We start from the raw sequence: 16,943 nt of genomic DNA, 5'->3' as shown, positions 1-16,943 counted from the left end.
AACTTTGTTCGGAGGTACACGTCTTCTTGAAGCCGAACACCTCCGCTTCCGCTTTTGATGGTGTATAGTCGGGCTTTCGAGCCTTTTCTTACCTGGTTTTTAGAAATTATGGTTGGACATTCAGACCTCGCAGCCGAACACCTCCGCTCCCTCTTTTGATCATACATTGTCGGGCATTCGCACCTTGTCTTACCCGCTTTTTACAAACTATAGTCAGACATTCACACGTTGCAGCTGAACCACCTCTGCTCCCTGTTTTGATTATGTATGGTCTGGCAATACTACCTTTTCTTACCCGGTTGTGAGTAATTATGGCTGGACATTCACACCTACTTGCAGTCGAACAGCTCTGCTCCCGCTTTTGATTTTGTTTGGTTGGATATTCGAACCTTTTCTTAACTGCTTTTTACAAACTTTGGTCGGACGTTCACACCTTCTTGCAGCCGAACAACTCCACTCCCGCTATTTATTGTGTACAGTCGGGTAGTTTAACCTTTTCTTACCCGCTTTTTACCAACTATGGTCGGACATTCACACCGTCTTACAGCGGAACACCTCCGCTTCCGCTTTTGATGGTGTATAGTCGGGCATGCGAACCTTTTCTTACCCGCTTTTTACAAACTATGGTCGGACATTCAAACCTTCTTGTAGCCGAAAGCCTCCGCTGCCTCTTTTGATCATACATTGTCGGGCATTCGCACCCTTTCTTACCCGCTTTTTATAAAACCATGGTCGGACTGTCACAACTTCTTGTAGCCGAACACATCTGCTCCCGCTATCGATTGTGTACAGTTGGGTTTTTTAACCTTTTCTTACCCGCTTTTTACCAGCTCTGGTCGGACATTCACACCTTCTTACAGCGGAACACGTCCGCTCCCTCTTTTGATGGTGTATTTTCGGGCATTCAAACCTTTTCTTACCCGCTTTTTACAAACTATGCTCGGACATTCAGACCTTCTTGCAGCTGAATCACCTCCGCTCCCTGTTTTGATTATGTATGGTCTGGCAATACTACCTTTTCTTACCCGTTTGTGAGTAATTATGGCTGGACATTCACACCTACTTTCAGCAGAACACCACCTCTCTCGCTTTTGATGATGTATGGACCGGCATTCTTACCTTTTCTAACACATTTTTCAGCAATTATGGTCGGACATTCCCACCTACTCAGAGCCGAACACCTCCGTTCCCGCATTTGATGGTGTATAGTCGGGCATTCTCACTCTTTCTCATCAGCTTTTTGCAAATTATGATCTGATATTCACAACTGCTTTTGATAATGTATGGTTGGGCATTCGCACCTTTTTTTACCCATTTTTCAGGAATTATGGGTGGACATTCACACCGTCTTGCAGCTGAAAACATCCTCTCCCGCTTATGATCATGTGCGGTTTGATATTCGAAAATTTTCTTTCATGTTTTAAAGAAATTGTTGATGGACATTCAGACCTTCTTGCAGCTGAACCCCTCTGCTCGCGCTTTTGATGGTGTATAGTAGGGCTTTCGAGCCTTTTCTTCCCGGTTTTTACAAATTATGGTTGGACATTCAGACCTTCTTGCAACCTAACACCTCCGCTCCCTCTTTTGATCATACATTGTCTGGCATTCGCACCTTGTCTTACGCGCTTTTTACAAACTTTAGTCGGACATTCAGACCTTCTTGCAGCTGAACCACCTCCGCTCCCTGTTTTGATCATGTATGGTCTGGCAATACTACCTTTTCTTACCCGTTTGTGAGTAATTTTGGCTGGACATTCACACCTACTCAAAGCCGAACAACTCCGCTACCGCATTTGATGGTGTATAGTCGGGCATTCTCACCCTTTCTCATCAGCTTTTTGCAAATTATGATCTGACATTCACACCTACTTGCAGTCGAACAGCTCTGCTACCGCTTTTGATTATGTTTGGTTGGATATTCGAACCTTTTCTTAACTGCTTTTTACAAACTTTGTTCGGAGGTACACGTCTTCTTGAAGCCGAACACCTCCGCTTCCGCTTTTGATGGTGTATAGTCGGGCTTTCGAGCCTTTTCTTACCTGGTTTTTAGAAATTATGGTTGGACATTCAGACCTTGCAGCCGAACACCTCCACTCCCTCTTTTGATCATACATTGTCGGTTATTCGCACCTTGTCTTACCCGCTTTTTGCAAACTATAGTCAGACATTCACACGTTGCAGCTGAACCACCTCTGCTCCCTGTTTTGATTATGTATGGTCTGGCAATACTACCTTTTCTTACCCGGTTGTGAGTAATTATGGCTGGACATTCACACCTACTTGCAGTCGAACAGCTCTGCTCCCGCTTTTGATTTTGTTTGGTTGGATATTCGAACCTTTTCTTAACTGCTTTTTACAAACTTTGGTCGGACGTTCACACCTTCTTGCAGCCGAACACCTCCGCTTCCGCTTTTGATAGTATATATTCGGGCATTCGAACCTTTTGTTACCCGCTTTTTACAAACCATGGGTGGACTTTCACACCTTCTTGTACCCGAACAACCCTGCTCCCGCTATTGGTGGTGTACAGTCGGGTATTTTAACCTTTTCTTACCCGCTTTTTACAAACTATGGTCGGACATTCACACCTTCTTACAGCGGAACACGTCTGCTCCACCTTTTAGTGTTCTATCACACCTTTTTTTCACCGCATTTTATGGATTATGGTTGGAAATTCTCAACCACTCTCATCCGAAGACCTCTCCTCCCGCTTTTGTGAATATATTTGAACTTTAGTCGGACATTCACACCTTCTTGCAGCTGAACCACCTCCGCTCCCTGTTTTGATCATGTATGGTCTGGCAATACTACTTTTTCTTACCCGTTTGTGAGTAATTATGGCTGGACATTCACACCTACTTTCAGCAGAACACCACCTCTCTCGCTTTTGATGATGTATGGACCGGCATTCTTACCTTTTCTAACACATTTTTCAGCAATTATGGTCGGAGATTCACACCTACTAACAGACGAACAACTCCGCTCCCGCATTTGATGGTGTATAGTTGTTGTTTTGCAAATTATGATCTGACATTCACACTTACTTGCAGTCGAACAGTTCTGCTCCCGCTTTTGATTATGTTTGGTTGGATATTCGAAACTTTTCTTAACTGCTTTTTACAAACTTTGGTTGGACGTTCAAACCCTCTTGTAGCCGAACACATCCACAGCTGCTTTTGATGATGTATGGTTGGGTATTCGCACCTTTTTTTTACCCATTTTTCAGTAATTATGGGTGGACATTCACACCTTCTTGCAGCTGAACACCTCCTCTCCCACTTATGATCATGTGCGGTTTGATTTTCAAAATTTTTACTTTAATTTTTTCTAGCAATTATTGATGGACATTCAGACCTTCTTGCAGCTGAACAACTCCGCTCCCTCTTTTGATCATAAATTGTCGGGCATTCGAACCTTTTCTTACCCGCTTTTTACAAAACTTGGTCGGACTTTCACACCTTTTAGTAGCCGAACAACTCCGCTCCCGCTATTGATTGTGTACAGTCGGGTATTTTAACCTTTTCTTACCCGCTTTTTACCAACTATGGTCGGACATTCATAACTTCTTACAACGGAACACCTCCGCTCCTTATTTTGATGATGTATGGTTGGGCATTCAAACCTACTTGTTGCCCGCTTTTCATTAATTATGGGTGGACATTCACACCTTGTCGCAGCCAAACACCTCCGCTCCCTGTTTTGATGGTGTATAATGGTGGACATTCGCACCTTTTCTCACCCGCTTTTTACTATGGTCGGCCATTCACAGCTTCCTCTCCACCATACTTGTATGGTGGGATATTCACACCCACTTGCATCCGAAGACCTCCGCCCCCACTTTTGTTGATATTTAGTCGGTCATTCGCACCTTACCCGCTTTTGGCAAACTATGGCCTTCTTGCAGCCAAACACCTGATCTCGCTTTTGATGATGTAAGGTTGGGCATTCAGACCTTGCTTCACCTACTTTTCACCAAATATAGTCGGACATTCACACCTTCTTGCAGCCGAACACTTCCGCTCCACTTTTGAGTGTTCTATGTAGCATTCACACCTTTTTCTTCACCGCATTTTATAGATTATGGTTGGAAATTCTCACCCACTCTCATCCGAAGACCTCTCCTCCCGCTTTTGTTAATGTATAGTCGGGCATGAGAACCTTTTCTTACCCGCTTTTTACAAATTATGGTTGGACATTCACACCTACTTGCAGCCGAATACTGATACTGATCCTCCCGTAATAAAATGGTCGGATCTTATCAAACACACTTTGTTTCTTGTGACAATCAAGTCAGCGAAACAGCGTATACACGTCAAGACACTGAATCAAGTTTGCCACAAGAACTCATAAGTTTGGCAGTATTGCTCTGCCGTCAGCAATCATACACCCATTTTATTTTCGTGAGACATGTGCAGGCACCTGTTCATCTACTGTTCTATCACTATGAATTAGTTTATCTATTATCAATAAGGATACTTCTACAACTACTATCAAAGTATGTCCGGACTTCTTATGTTGTCAGTTGCTATATATGAATAAGTGGGTAGCTACTGACAAGCATTAAGCATGTCACACAGCCCAAACATATAACATTTCAGGACACACCACACAGTTAACAACCACAGTGAAGCGTGTCAAAGCCCAAACATGTAACATTCAACGGGACACTTACACAACACATTCAAATCAAACAGTCAGACAACATACAAGAACATATACCCCAGCCGGCATTGCTCCCTGCCTATTTTCCTACAGCTCACTATGTGTGCGCACACCTTTATTCACAAACTCTTCAACTTATACTCTTTTACCGAAGCTGCTACAGCTCGATTGGCCGAATACCCTTAGATCCTATTTCGGTGAATTTGACATCTGCCTTACATGTAACAGATTAGCGATTTAGTTTGAGTGAAGGAATTCATTTTATAGCAAAATCCCAAATCGTGAAGAACTCATGAAAGTAAGCTTATTCTCGGATTCATGAAACTTTAGATTTGCTCTGTCTTTTACTGCAAAGTACAACGTTGTTTTTTTTGTTTAAATCTTTCTAGACATGGTAAATATGAAGGACAAAGCAGTTTTAACATAGTTTGAGTGAAGGAATTCATTTTATAGATAAAATCCCAAGAGTCTGCTGAGAAACAAGAATGAATGAGAAGTAGACTTTAACACGGCTCTAGGAGCGAGCCGAGTGTGGGCTAACCGGGAGAATTGCTTGAAAGAAACGCGACACCGAATGAGCGGTCAGAACAAAGCCTCAATACGGTTTTCCCGTGGTGTTTTTGTTGCTGCCTTGTCTTTTGCACAGAGTAAAAGACAAGGCAGCCATCGAATAGGGCCCGATTGTTCCTACTTGGTCAGCCGAGGAGCAAGGGGGGGAGCAAGCGTCTCAACCAAGCAAAGCTCACCATGGGGAAGGTGGCTATGCCAACTAGCCTGATGCCCTGCTCCCGCAGTGATGGATAATCGTACTCTGGTTTCTCTTCATAACGTACAAGTCTTTCGCCTTTTACTAAAGACTTCCGTGGAAAGCAGCACTAATGAGTTGTTTCTATTTTTGGCAGGCTTTACCTTTGCGGGTGAAGCCCTTTCCGTCTGTGCAAAAGAAATCTTGTTACTGTGCAGAGTGACTTCTCTGAGTAGAGTCGCCTTACTTGTTGCAACTGTGCCGATGTTGCTTGGATGGTGCTTGCTGGAGCGTGCGGGAGTGCAAAGTTATACCATTTAAAAGGGCTGAAGAGTGCTCAGTGCAGCGGGTGGGCGGAGGTGCAAAGTGACACTCTGGCCACCTATGGCCATAAAAAGAACACCGCTACAAGTGCGCATTGTGCCAGGAAGGGCCCTTGGACGTGAACCAGTGGACAGATATCGCTTCTCGGCCTTTTGGCTAAGATCAAGTGTAGTACCTGTTCTTATCAGTTTAATATCTGATATGGCCTTTGTACGAGGACTACATATTAAATTGATTTTTAGCAATAGGAGTTGAAAAAGGAGCTTGCTCCGTTCACTCCAAGCATCGACCCGGTACTGCAGTGCCGCTGGGAACGGTGCGCTCTTCTCTGCTCTTGTGAAAAAGCAAACAGTGGTGCAGGATGGAAGTTTCAGGGAGCCCAAGATGAAACTTTCTTTTAGTCTGCTGAGAAAAGAGAGTGAATGCGAAGTAGACTTTAACACAGCTCTGGGGGCAAGCCGAGTGCGGGCTAACCGGGAGAATTACTTGAAAGAAACGCGACACTGAATGAGCGGTCAGAACAAAGCCTCAATACAGTGTTCCCGTGGTGTTTGTGGCTGCCTTGTCTTTTGCACAGAGTAAAAGACAAGGCAGCCATCGAATAGGGCCCGATTTTTCCTACTTGGTCAGTCGAGGATCATGGAGGGGGAGCAAGCGTCTCAACCAAGCAAAGCTCACCATGGGGAAGGTGGCTATGCCAACTAGCCTGATGCCCTGCTCCCGCAGTGACGGATAATCGTACTCTGGTTTCTCTTCATAACGTACAAGTCTTTCGCCTTTTACTAAAGACTTCCGTGGAAAGCAGCACTAATGAGTTGTTTCTATTTTTGGCAGGCTTTACCTTTGCGGGTGAAGCCCTTTCCGTCTGTGCAAAAGAAATCTTGTTACTGTGCAGAGTGACTTCTCTGAGTAGAGTCGCCTTACTTGTTGCGACTGTGCCGATGTTTGAAGCTGGAGTGCAACGTTGTTGCTTGGATGGTGCTTGCTGGAGCGTGCGGGAGTGCAAAGTTATACCATTTAAAAGGGCTGAAGAGTGCTCAGTGCAGCGGGTGGGCGGAGGTGCAAAGTGACACTCTGGCCACCTATGGCCATAAAAAGAACACCGCTACAAGTGCGCATTGTGCCAGGAAGGGCCCTCGGACGTGAACCAGTGGACAGTTATCGCTTCTCGGCCTTTTGGCTAAGATCAAGTGTAGTACCTGTTCTTATCAGTTTAATATCTGATATGGCCTTTGTACGAGGACTACATATTAAATGGATTTTTAGCAATAGGAGTTGAAAAAGGAGCTTGCTCCGTTCACTCCAAGCATCGACCCGGTACTGCAGTGCCGCTGGGAACGGTGCGCTCTTCTCTGCTCTTGTGAAAAAGCAAACAGTGGTGCAGGATGGAAGTTTCAGGGAGCCCAAGATGAAACTTTCTTTTAGTCTGCTGAGAAAAGAGAGTGAATGCGAAGTAGACTTTAACACAGCTCTGGGGGCGAGCCGAGTGCGGGCTAACCGGGAGAATTACTTGAAAGAAACGCGACACTGAATGAGCGGTCAGAACAAAGCCTCAATACGGTGTTCCCGTGGTGTTTGTGGCTGCCTTGTCTTTTGCACAGAGTAAAAGACAAGGCAGCCATCGAATAGGGCCCGATTTTTCCTACTTGGTCAGCTGAGGAGCAAGGAGGGGGAGCAAGCGTCTCAACCAAGCAAAGCTCACCATGGGGAAGGTGGCTATGCCAACTAGCCTGATGCCCTGCTCCCGCAGTGACGGATAATCGTACTCTGGTTTCTCTTCATAACGTACAAGTCTTTCGCCTTTTACTAAAGACTTCCGTGGAAAGCAGCACTAATGAGTTGTTTCTATTTTTGGCAGGCTTTACCTTTGCGGGTGAAGCCCTTTCCGTCTGTGCAAAAGAAATCTTGTTACTGTGCAGAGTGACTTCTCTGAGTAGAGTCGCCTTACTTGTTGCGACTGTGCCGATGTTTGAAGCTGGAGTGCAACGTTGTTGCTTGGATGGTGCTTGCTGGAGCGTGCGGGAGTGCAAAGTTATACCATTTAAAAGGGCTGAAGAGTGCTCAGTGCAGCGGGTGGGCGGAGGTGCAAAGTGACACTCTGGCCACCTCTGGCCATAAAAAGAACACCGCTACAAGTGCGCATTGTGCCAGGAAGGGCCCTCGGACGTGAACCAGTGGACAGTTATCGCTTCTCGGCCTTTTGGCTAAGATCAAGTGTAGTACCTGTTCTTATCAGTTTAATATCTGATATGGCCTTTGTACGAGGACTACATATTAAATGGATTTTTAGCAATAGGAGTTGAAAAAGGAGCTTGCTCCGTTCACTCCAAGCATCGACCCGGTACTGCAGTGCCGCTGGGAACGGTGCGCTCTTCTCTGCTCTTGTGAAAAAGCAAACAGTGGTGCAGGATGGAAGTTTTAGGGAGCCCAAGATGAAACTTTCTTTTAGTCTGCTGAGAAAAGAGAGTGAATGCGAAGTAGACTTTAACACAGCTCTGGGGGCGAGCCGAGTGCGGGCTAACCGGGAGAATTGCTTGAAAGAAACGCGACACTGAATGAGCGGTCAGAACAAAGCCTCAATACGGTGTTCCCGTGGTGTTTGTGGCTGCCTTGTCTTTTGCACAGAGTAAAAGACAAGGCAGCCATCGAATAGGGCCCGATTTTTCCTACTTGGTCAGCCGAGGAGCAAGGAGGGGGAGCAAGCGTCTCAACCAAGCAAAGCTCACCATGGGGAAGGTGGCTATGCCAACTAGCCTGATGCCCTGCTCCCGCAGTGACAGATAATCGTACTCTGGTTTCTCTTCATAATGTACAAGTCTTTCGCCTTTTACTAAAGACTTCCGTGGAGAGCAGCACTAATGAGTTGTTGCTATTTTTGGCAGGCTTTACCTTTGCGGGTGAAGCCCTTTCTGTCTGTGCAAAAGAAATCTTGTTACTGTGCAGAGTGACTTCTCTGAGTAGAGTTGCCTTACTTGTTGCGACTGTGCCGATGTTTGAAGCTGGAGTGCAAAGTTGTTGCTTGAATGGTGCTCGCTGGAGCGTGCGGGAGTGCAAAGTTATACCATTTAAAAGGGCTGAAGAGTGCTCAGTGCAGCGGGTGGGCGGAGATGCAAAGTGACACTCTGGCCACCTCGAAAACCGAGGTTACATCCAGTACCAGGGGCAGCCCAAGCTCTGCCGCAAGTGTGGTGAGCATGGGCACCTGGTTGAGGCTTGTACCAAGGTGATATGTGGGAAGTGCAGAGAAATTGGGGACACTTTTGGAGAGTGTCCAAATGGCAGGAAATGTAATCTCTGTGGAGAATTAAATCACCTCTTCTGAGATTGCCCTAAATCTTTTGCCAACAAATTAAAGACGGTAAAGCCACAGTCAAGCCAACAAAGAGAAGGACCAGAGGTGGCAGTTGGTGAACAAAGTGAAGAGGTTGACCCAATAAATTCAAACTTCCCGCTAAAAGCTTGGATTGGAAGTGAGGAGCAAAAAGGAGAGGGGCCTGTAGAGGCCTCACCACTCAGTGCTGAAGTCTGTGAGAATTCACAGGCAGAGGGTGGAGCTAAGCTAAATGAGGAGGAAGAGCAGACAGGTGAGTCTAGTGAAGGTACTCACCTCCCCGAAGGTCAACAGCCGAGGAGGACGGCATCTGAGTTGTCCTCTGATTCCCTTTAGCTCTGCAATCAACCCCCAGGGACTCAAAGTTAAATGCAACATTGCATCAGAGGCCAACACGAGAGTCCGAAAAGGAGAGCTAGTTTCCCAAGAATTAACCTGAGTGTGTAATTTGTTTTGATAACTTAGAAAAACGAAAATGACATACCTACTTTCCTTTATCCTTTTAATGGTTCTCACCTTCTCAACACTAAATGTGAGAAGTGTGAAATCAAAGACAAGAGCCCAGAGTATTATATCCTTCTTAGACTCCATAAAATCAGATGTGTTTTTAATACAAGAATGTGGACTACCTTTTTTGAAAAACCATAGACAATGGGAGGAAATGTGGCCCAATTTATCGATATGGAGTGGCTCAAATCAAATTAAAAATGATGGTGTGGCCATTCTAATTAAAAATCCGCATGTTCTGGTGCGAGACGGACGGGCACTTTTAGCACACTTGAATTTTATGGGGCAAGACTTTAACCTCTTAAATATTTATGGTTTCAATGGAAAAAATGACAGGTATGACCTTTTAGAAGATTACTCACAAACGGGTAAGAAATGGTAGTATTGCCAGACAATACATGATCAAAAGGGAGCGGAGGTGGTTCAGCTGCAAGGTGTGAATTTCTGACTAAAGTTTGTAAAAAGCGCGTAAGACAAGGTGCGAATGCCCAACAATGTATGATCAAAAGAGGGAGCGGAGGTTTTCGGCTTCAAGAAGACGTGAACCTCCGAACAAAGTTTGTAAAAAGCAGTTAAGAAAAGGTTCGAATATCCAACCAAACATAATCAAAAGCGGGAGCAGAGCTTTTCGACTGCAAGTAGGTGTGAATGTCAGATCATGATTTGCAAAAAGCTGATGAGAAAGGGTGAGAATGCCCGACTATACACCATCAAATGCGGTAGCGGAGTTGTTTGTCTGTGAGTAGGTGTGAATCTGCGACCATAATTGCTGAAAAATGTGTTAGAAAAGGTAAGAATGCCGGTCCATACATCATCAAAAGCGAGAGAGGTGGTGTTCTGCTGAAAGTAGGTGTGAATGTCCAGCCATAATTACTCACAAACGGGTAAGAAAAGGTAGTATTGCCAGACCATACATGATCAAAACAGGGAGCGGAGGTGGTTCAGCTGCAACGTGTGAATGTCTGACTATAGTTTGTAAAAAGCGGGTAAGACAAGGTGCGAATGCCCGACAATGTATAATCAAAAGAGGGAGCGGAGGTGTTCGGCTGCAAGGTCTGAATGTCCAACCATAATTTCTAAAAACCAGATAAGAAAAGGCTCAAAAGCCCGACTTTACACCATCAAAAGCGGGAGCGGAGGTGTTCAGCTGCAACGTGTGAATGTCTGACTATAGTTTGTAAAAAGCGGGTAAGACAAGGTGCGAATGCCCGACAATGTATAATCAAAAGAGGGAGCGGAGGTGTTCGGCTGCAAGGTCTGAATGTCTAACCATAATTTCTAAAAACCGGGTAAGAAAAGGCTCAAAAGCCCGACTTTACACCATCAAAAGTGGGAGCGGAGGTGTTCAGCTGCAAGAAGGTGTGAATGTTCGACTAAAGTTTGTAAAAATCTGGTAAGACAAGGTATGAATGTCCGACAATGTATGATCAAAAGCGGGAGCGGAGATGTTCAGCTGCAAGAAGGTCTGAATGTCCATCAATAATTGCTAGAAAAAATTAAAGTAAAAATTTCGAAAATCAAACCGCACATGATCATAAGTGGGAGAGGAGGTGTTCAGCTGCAAGAAGGTGTGAATGTCCACCCATAATTCCTTAAAAATGGGTAAAAAAAAGGTGCGAATACCCAACCATACATCATCAAAAGCAGGTGTTAATGTCAGATCATAATTTGCAAAAAGCTGATGAGAAAGGGTGAGAATGCCCGACTATACACCATCAAATGCGGGAGCGGAGTTGTTTGTCTGTGAGTAGGTGTGAATCTCCGACCATAATTGCTGAAAAATGTGTTAGAAAAGGTAAGAATGCCGGTCCATACATCATCAAAAGCGAGAGAGGTGGTGTTCTGCTGAAAGTAGGTGTGAATGTCCAGCCATAATTACTCACAAACGGGTAAAAAAAAGTAGTATTGCCAGACCATACATGATCAAAACAGGGAGCGGAGGTGGTTCAGCTGCAAGAAGGTGTGAATGTCTGACTAAAGTTCAAATATATTAACAAAAGCGGGAGGAGAGGTCTTCGGATAGATTGGTTGAGAATTTCCAACCATAATCTATAAAATGCGGTGAAAAAAAGGTGTGATAGAACACTAAAAGGTGGAGCGGAAGTGTTCGGCTGCAAGAAGGTGTGAATGTCCGACTATATTTGGTGAAAAGCAGGTGAAGCAAGGTCTGAATGCCCAACCTTACATCATCAAAAGTGAGATCAGAGGTGTTTGGCTGCAAGAAGGCCATAGTTTGCCAAAAGCGGGTAAGGTGCGAATGACCGACTAAATATCAACAAAAGTGGGGGCGGAGGTCTTCGGATGCAAGTGGGTGTGAATATCCCACCATACAAGTATGGTGGAGAGGAAGCTGTGAATTGCTGACCATAGTTTGCAAAAAGCGGGTGAGAAAAGGTGCGAATGTCCAACCATACACCATCAAAACAGGGAGCGGAGGTGTTTGGCTGCGACAAGGTGTGAATGTCCACCCATAATTAATGAAAAGCGGGCAAGAAGTAGGTTCGAATGCCCAACCACTCATCATCAAAAGCAGGAGTGGATGTGTTCGGCTATAAAAAGGTTTGAATGTCCGAGCATAATTTGTAAAAAGCGGGTAAGAAAAGGTTCGAATGCCCGAACATACACCATCAAAAGAGGGAGCGGAGGTGTTCCGCTGTAAGAAGGTGTGAATGTCCGACCAGAGTTGGTAAAAAGCGGGTAAGAAAAGGTTAAAAAACCCGACTGTACACAATCAATAGCGGGAGCAGATGTGTTCGGCTACAAGAAGGTGTGACAGTCCGACCATGGTTTGTAAAAAGCGGGTAAGAAAAGGTGCAAATGCCCGACAATGTATGATCAAAAGAGGGAGCGGAGCTTTTCGGCTACAAGAAGGTTTGAATGTCCGACCATAGTTTGTAAAAAGCGGGTAAGAAAAGGTTCGAATGCCCGACTATACACCATCAAAAGCGGAAGCGGAGGTGTTCCGCTGTAGACGGTGTGAATGTCCGACCATAGTTGTTAAAAAGCGGGTAAGAAAAGGTTAAACTACACGACTGTACACAATCAATAGCGGGAGTGGAGTTGTTCGGCTACAAGAAGGTGTGAAAGTCCGACCATGGTTTGTAAAAAACGGGTAAGAAAAGGTTCGAATTCCCGAATATATACCATCAAAAGCGGAAGCGGAGGTGTTCGGTTGCAAGAAGGTGTGAACGTCCGACCAAAGTTTGTAAAAAGCAGTTAAGAAAAGGTTCGAATATCCAACCAAACAAAATCAAAAGCAGGAGCAGAGCTGTTCGACTGCAAGTAGGTGTGAATGTCCAGCCATAATTACTCACAAACGGGTAAGAAAAGGTAGTATTGCCACTCCATACATGATCAAAACAGGGAGCGGAGGTGGTTCAGCTGCAACGTGTGAATGTCTGACTATAGTTTGTAAAAAGCGGGTAAGACAAGGTGCGAATGCCCGACAATGTATGATCAAAAGTGGGAGCGGAGGTGTTCGGCTGCAAGGTCTGAATATCCAACCATAATTTCTAAAAACCGGGTAAGAAAAGGCTCGAAAGCCCGACTTTACACCATCAAAAGCGGGAGCGGAGGTGTTCAGCTGCAAGAAGGTGTGAATGTTCGACTAAAGTTTGTAAAAATCTGGTAAGACAAGGTATGAATGTCCGACAATGTATGATCAAAAGCGGGAGCGGAGGTGTTCATCTGCAAGCAGGTCTGAATGTCCATCAATAATTGCTAGAAAACATGAAAGTAAAAATTTCTAAAATCAAACCACACATGATCATAAGTGGGAGAGGAGGTGTTCCGCTGCAAGAAGGTGTGAATATCCACCCATAATTCCTGAAAAATGGGTAAAAAAAAGGTGCGAATGCCCAACCATACATCATCAAAAGCAGCTGTGGATGTGTTCGGCTACAAGAAGGTGTGAACGTCCAACCAAAGTTTGTAAAAAGCAGTTAAGAAAAGGTTCGAATATCCAACCAAACATAATCAAAAGCGGGAGCAGAACTCTTCGACTGCAAGTAGGTGTGGATGTCAGATCATGATTTGCAAAAAGCTGATGAGAAAGGGTGAGAATGCCCGACTATACACCATCAAATGCGGGAGCGGAGTTGTTTGTCTGTGAGTAGGTGTGAATCTGCGACCATAATTGCTGAAAAATGTGTTAGAAAAGGTAAGAATGCCGGTCCATACATCATCAAAAGCGAGAGAGGTGGTGTTCTGCTGAAAGTAGGTGTGAATGTCCAGCCATAATTACTCACAATCGGGTAAGAAAAGGTAGTATTGCCAGACCATACATGATCAAAACAGGGAGTGGAGGTGGTTCAGCTGCAACGTGTGAATGTCTGACTATAGTTTGTAAAAAGCGGGTAAGACAAGGTGCGAATGCCCGACAATGTATAATCAAAAGAGGGAGCGGAGGTGTTCAGCTGCAAGAAGGTGTGAATGTTCGACTAAAGTTTGTAAAAATCTGGTAAGACAAGGTGCGAATGCCCGACAATGTATGATCAAAAGCGGGAGCGGAGGTGTTCAGCTGCAAGAAGGTCTGAATGTCCATCAATAATTGCTAGAAAAAAATAAAGTAAAAATTTCGAAAATCAAACCGCACATGATCATAAGTGGGAGAGGAGGTGTTCAGCTGCAAGAAGGTGTGAATGTCCACCCATAATTGCTGAAAAATGGGTAAAAAAAAGATGCGAATACCCAACCATACATCATCAAAAGCAGGTTTAAATGTCAGATCATAATTTGCAAAAAGCTGATGAGAAAGGGTGAGAATGCCCGACTATACACCATCAAATGCGGGAGCGGAGTTGTTTGTCTGTGAGTAGGTGTGAATCTCCGACCATAATTGCTGAAAAATGTGTTAGAAAAGGTAAGAATGCCGGTCCATACATCATCAAAAGCGAGAGAGGTGGTGTTCTGCTGAAAGTAGGTGTGAATGTCCAGCCATAATTACTCACAAACGGGTAAGAAAAAGTAGTATTGCCAGACCATACATGATCAAAACAGGGAGCGGAGGTGGTTCAGCTGCAAGAAGGTGTGAATGTCCGACTAAAGTTCAAATATATTAACAAAAGCGGGAGGAGAGGTCTTCGGATGAGAGTGGTTGAGAATTTCCAACCATAATCTATAAAATGCGGTGAAAAAAAGGTGTGATAGAACACTAAAAGGTGGAGCGGAAGTGTTCGGCTGCAAGAAGGTGTGAATGTCCGACTACATTTGGTGAAAAGCAGGGGAAGCAAGGTCTGAATGCCCAACCTTACATCATCAAAAGCGAGATCAGAGGTGTTTGGCTGCAAGAAGGCCATAGTTTGCCAAAAGCGGGTAAGGTGCGAATGACCGACTAAATATCAACAAAAGTGGGGGCGGAGGTCTTCGGATGCAAGTGGGTGTGAATATCCCACCATACAAGTATGGTGGAGAGGAAGCTGTGAATTGCTGACCATAGTTTGCAAAAAGCGGGTGAGAAAAGGTGCGAATGTCCAACCATACGTGATCAAAACAGGGAGCGGAGGTGTTTGGCTGCGACAAGGTGTGAATGTCCACCCATAATTAATGAAAAGCGGGCAAGAAGTGGGTTCGAATGCCCAACCACACATCATCAAAAGCAGGAGTGGATGTGTTCGGCTATAAGAAGGTTTGAATGTCCGACCAGAGTTGGTAAAAAGCGGGTAAGAAAAGGTTAAAAAAACCCGACTGTACACAATCAATAGCGGGAGCAGATGTGTTCGGCTACAAGAAGGTGTGACAGTCCGACCATGGTTTGTAAAAAGCGGGTAAGAAAAGGTGCGAATGCCCGACTATACACCATCAAAAGCGGAAGCGGAGGTGTTCCGCTGTAGACGGTGTGAATGTCCGACCATAGTTGGTAAAAAGCGGGTAAGAAAAGGTTAAACTACACTACTGTACACAATCAATAGCGGGAGTGGAGTTGTTCGGCTACAAGAAGGTGTGAAAGTCCGACCATGGTTTGTAAAAAACGGGTAAGATAATGTTCGAATTCCCGAATATATACCATCAAAAGCGGAAGCGGAGGTGTTCGGTTGCAAGAAGGTGTGAACGTCCGACCAAAGTTTGTAAAAAGCAGTTAAGAAAAGGTTCGAATATCCAACCAAACAAAATCAAAAGCAGGAGCAGAGCTGTTCGACTGCAAGTAGGTGTGAATGTCCAGCCATAATTACTCACAAATGGGTAAGAAAAGGTAGTATTGCCACTCCATACATGATCAAAACAGGGAGCGGAGGTGGTTCAGCTGCAACGTGTGAATGTCTGACTATAGTTTGTAAAAAGCGGGTAAGACAAGGTGCGAATGCCCGACAATGTATGATCAAAAGAGGGAGCGGAGGTGTTCGGCTGCAAGGTCTGAATATCCAACCATAATTTCTAAAAACCGGGTAAGAAAAGGCTCGAAAGCCCGACTTTACACCATCAAAAGCGGGAGCGGAGGTGTTCAGCTGCAAGAAGGTGTGAATGTTCGACTAAAGTTTGTAAAAATCTGGTAAGACAAGTTATGAATGCCCGACAATGTATGATCAAAAGCGGGAGCGGAGGTGTTCAGCTGCAAAGAAGGTCTGAATGTCCATCAATAATTGCTAGAAAACATGAAAGTAAAAATTTCTAATATCAAACCGCGCATGATCATAAGTGGGAGAGGAGGTGTTCAGCTGCAAGAAGGTCTGAATGTCCATCAATAATTGCTAGAAAACATGAAAGTAAAAATTTCTAAAATCAAACCGCACATGATCATAAGTGGGAGAGGAGGTGTTCAGCTGCTAGAAGGTGTGAATATCCACCCATAATTCCTGAAAAATGGGTAAAAAAAAGGTGCGAATGCCCAACCATACATCATCAAAAGCAGCTGTGGATGTGTTCGGCTACAAGAAGGTGTGAACGTCCAACCAAAGTTTGTAAAAAGCAGTTAAGAAAAGGTTCGAATATCCAACCAAACATAATCAAAAGCGGGAGCAGAACTGTTCGACTGCAAGTAGGTGTGGATGTCAGATCATAATTTGCAAAAAGCTGATGAGAAAGGGTGAGAATGCCCGACTATACACCATCAAATGCGGGAGCGGAGTTGTTCGTCTGTGAGTAGGTGTGAATCTCCGAACATAATTGCTGAAAAATGTGTTAGAAAAGGTAAGAATGCCGGTCCATACATCATCAAAAGCGAGAGAGGTGGTGTTCTGCTGAAAGTAGGTGTGAATGTCCAGCCATAATTACTCACAAACGGGTAAGAAAAGGTAGTATTGCCAGACCATACATGATCAAAACAGTAAGCGGAGGTGGTTCAGCTGCAAGAAGGTGTGGATGTCTGACTATAGTTTGTAAAAAGCGGGTAAGACAAGGTGCGAATGCCCGACAATGTAAGGCAAGGCAAGACAAGGC

General features: G+C 44.7%; 7 non-coding genes across 7 annotated transcripts; all 7 read left to right on the top strand.

Annotated features, from left to right (window-relative positions):
- The first annotated feature begins 5,468 nt into the window (after positions 1–5,468).
- LOC140308175 (U5 spliceosomal RNA) lies at positions 5,469–5,582 on the top strand. Its single transcript, XR_011916146.1, has one exon. It is a non-coding gene; the product is annotated as a U5 spliceosomal RNA (small nuclear RNA).
- A 285-nt stretch (positions 5,583–5,867) lies between these two features.
- On the top strand, positions 5,868–6,058 carry LOC140308043 (U2 spliceosomal RNA). Its single transcript, XR_011916052.1, has one exon. It is a non-coding gene; the product is annotated as a U2 spliceosomal RNA (small nuclear RNA).
- A 411-nt stretch (positions 6,059–6,469) lies between these two features.
- Positions 6,470–6,583, top strand: LOC140308174 (U5 spliceosomal RNA). Its single transcript, XR_011916145.1, has one exon. It is a non-coding gene; the product is annotated as a U5 spliceosomal RNA (small nuclear RNA).
- Positions 6,584–6,891: 308 nt separating this feature from the next.
- LOC140307917 (U2 spliceosomal RNA) lies at positions 6,892–7,082 on the top strand. The gene has a single exon (XR_011915938.1). It is a non-coding gene; the product is annotated as a U2 spliceosomal RNA (small nuclear RNA).
- A 411-nt stretch (positions 7,083–7,493) lies between these two features.
- Positions 7,494–7,607, top strand: LOC140308173 (U5 spliceosomal RNA). The gene has a single exon (XR_011916144.1). It is a non-coding gene; the product is annotated as a U5 spliceosomal RNA (small nuclear RNA).
- A 308-nt stretch (positions 7,608–7,915) lies between these two features.
- LOC140307916 (U2 spliceosomal RNA) lies at positions 7,916–8,106 on the top strand. Its single transcript, XR_011915937.1, has one exon. It is a non-coding gene; the product is annotated as a U2 spliceosomal RNA (small nuclear RNA).
- Positions 8,107–8,517: 411 nt separating this feature from the next.
- Positions 8,518–8,631, top strand: LOC140308300 (U5 spliceosomal RNA). The gene has a single exon (XR_011916259.1). It is a non-coding gene; the product is annotated as a U5 spliceosomal RNA (small nuclear RNA).
- The last annotated feature ends 8,312 nt before the right edge of the window (positions 8,632–16,943 follow it).

The sequence above is a fragment of the Leuresthes tenuis genome, unplaced genomic scaffold, assembly GCF_036924035.1.
Source record: "Leuresthes tenuis unplaced genomic scaffold, fLeuTen1.0.hap1 SCAF_5, whole genome shotgun sequence".
In the NCBI taxonomy this organism is placed as follows: domain Eukaryota; kingdom Metazoa; phylum Chordata; class Actinopteri; order Atheriniformes; family Atherinopsidae; genus Leuresthes; species Leuresthes tenuis.
This window is presented reverse-complemented; position numbering and strand designations above follow the sequence as displayed.